We start from the raw sequence: 2,386 nt of genomic DNA on the forward strand, positions 1-2,386 counted from the left end.
AACCCTAACCCTAACCCTAACCCTAACCCTAACCCTAACCCTAACCCTAACCCTAACCCTAACCCTAACCCTAACCCTAACCCTAACCCTAACCCTAACCCTAACCCTAACCCTAACCCTAACCCTAACCCTAACCCTAACCCTAACCCTAACCCTAACCCTAACCCTAACCCTAACCCTAACCCTAACCCTAACCCTAACCCTAACCCTAACCCTAACCCTAACCCTAACCCTAACCCTAACCCTAACCCTAACCCTAACCCTAACCCTAACCCTAACCCTAACCCTAACCCTAACCCTAACCCTAACCCTAACCCTAACCCTAACCCTAACCCTAACCCTAACCCTAACCCTAACCCTAACCCTAACCCTAACCCTAACCCTAACCCTAACCCTAACCCTAACCCTAACCCTAACCCTAACCCTAACCCTAACCCTAACCCTAACCCTAACCCTAACCCTAACCCTAACCCTAACCCTAACCCTAACCCTAACCCTAACCCTAACCCTAACCCTAACCCTAACCCTAACCCTAACCCTAACCCTAACCCTAACCCTAACCCTAACCCTAACCCTAACCCTAACCCTAACCCTAACCCTAACCCTAACCCTAACCCTAACCCTAACCCTAACCCTAACCCTAACCCTAACCCTAACCCTAACCCTAACCCTAACCCTAACCCTAACCCTAACCCTAACCCTAACCCTAACCCTAACCCTAACCCTAACCCTAACCCTAACCCTAACCCTAACCCTAACCCTAACCCTAACCCTAACCCTAACCCTAACCCTAACCCTAACCCTAACCCTAACCCTAACCCTAACCCTAACCCTAACCCTAACCCTAACCCTAACCCTAACCCTAACCCTAACCCTAACCCTAACCCTAACCCTAACCCTAACCCTAACCCTAACCCTAACCCTAACCCTAACCCTAACCCTAACCCTAACCCTAACCCTAACCCTAACCCTAACCCTAACCCTAACCCTAACCCTAACCCTAACCCTAACCCTAACCCTAACCCTAACCCTAACCCTAACCCTAACCCTAACCCTAACCCTAACCCTAACCCTAACCCTAACCCTAACCCTAACCCTAACCCTAACCCTAACCCTAACCCTAACCCTAACCCTAACCCTAACCCTAACCCTAACCCTAACCCTAACCCTAACCCTAACCCTAACCCTAACCCTAACCCTAACCCTAACCCTAACCCTAACCCTAACCCTAACCCTAACCCTAACCCTAACCCTAACCCTAACCCTAACCCTAACCCTAACCCTAACCCTAACCCTAACCCTAACCCTAACCCTAACCCTAACCCTAACCCTAACCCTAACCCTAACCCTAACCCTAACCCTAACCCTAACCCTAACCCTAACCCTAACCCTAACCCTAACCCTAACCCTAACCCTAACCCTAACCCTAACCCTAACCCTAACCCTAACCCTAACCCTAACCCTAACCCTAACCCTAACCCTAACCCTAACCCTAACCCTAACCCTAACCCTAACCCTAACCCTAACCCTAACCCTAACCCTAACCCTAACCCTAACCCTAACCCTAACCCTAACCCTAACCCTAACCCTAACCCTAACCCTAACCCTAACCCTAACCCTAACCCTAACCCTAACCCTAACCCTAACCCTAACCCTAACCCTAACCCTAACCCTAACCCTAACCCTAACCCTAACCCTAACCCTAACCCTAACCCTAACCCTAACCCTAACCCTAACCCTAACCCTAACCCTAACCCTAACCCTAACCCTAACCCTAACCCTAACCCTAACCCTAACCCTAACCCTAACCCTAACCCTAACCCTAACCCTAACCCTAACCCTAACCCTAACCCTAACCCTAACCCTAACCCTAACCCTAACCCTAACCCTAACCCTAACCCTAACCCTAACCCTAACCCTAACCCTAACCCTAACCCTAACCCTAACCCTAACCCTAACCCTAACCCTAACCCTAACCCTAACCCTAACCCTAACCCTAACCCTAACCCTAACCCTAACCCTAACCCTAACCCTAACCCTAACCCTAACCCTAACCCTAACCCTAACCCTAACCCTAACCCTAACCCTAACCCTAACCCTAACCCTAACCCTAACCCTAACCCTAACCCTAACCCTAACCCTAACCCTAACCCTAACCCTAACCCTAACCCTAACCCTAACCCTAACCCAGCCACCCCGATTCCCGGGAGGACGAGGTTACCAGGAGATGGACCGCGCAACTCGCCTCTTCCACCCAGGTGGAGGAGGAATCTATAACCGTCCTAACCCTAACCCTAACCCTAACCCTAACCCTAACCCTAACCCTAACCCTAACCCTAACCCTAACCCCTAACCCTAACCCTAACCCTAACCCTAACCCTAACCC

The sequence above is a fragment of the Idiotropiscis lumnitzeri genome, unplaced genomic scaffold, assembly GCF_059441095.1.
Source record: "Idiotropiscis lumnitzeri isolate Australia: NSW breed Sydney's pygmy pipehorse unplaced genomic scaffold, RoL_Ilum_1.0 HiC_scaffold_177, whole genome shotgun sequence".
Classification (NCBI taxonomy): domain Eukaryota; kingdom Metazoa; phylum Chordata; class Actinopteri; order Syngnathiformes; family Syngnathidae; genus Idiotropiscis; species Idiotropiscis lumnitzeri.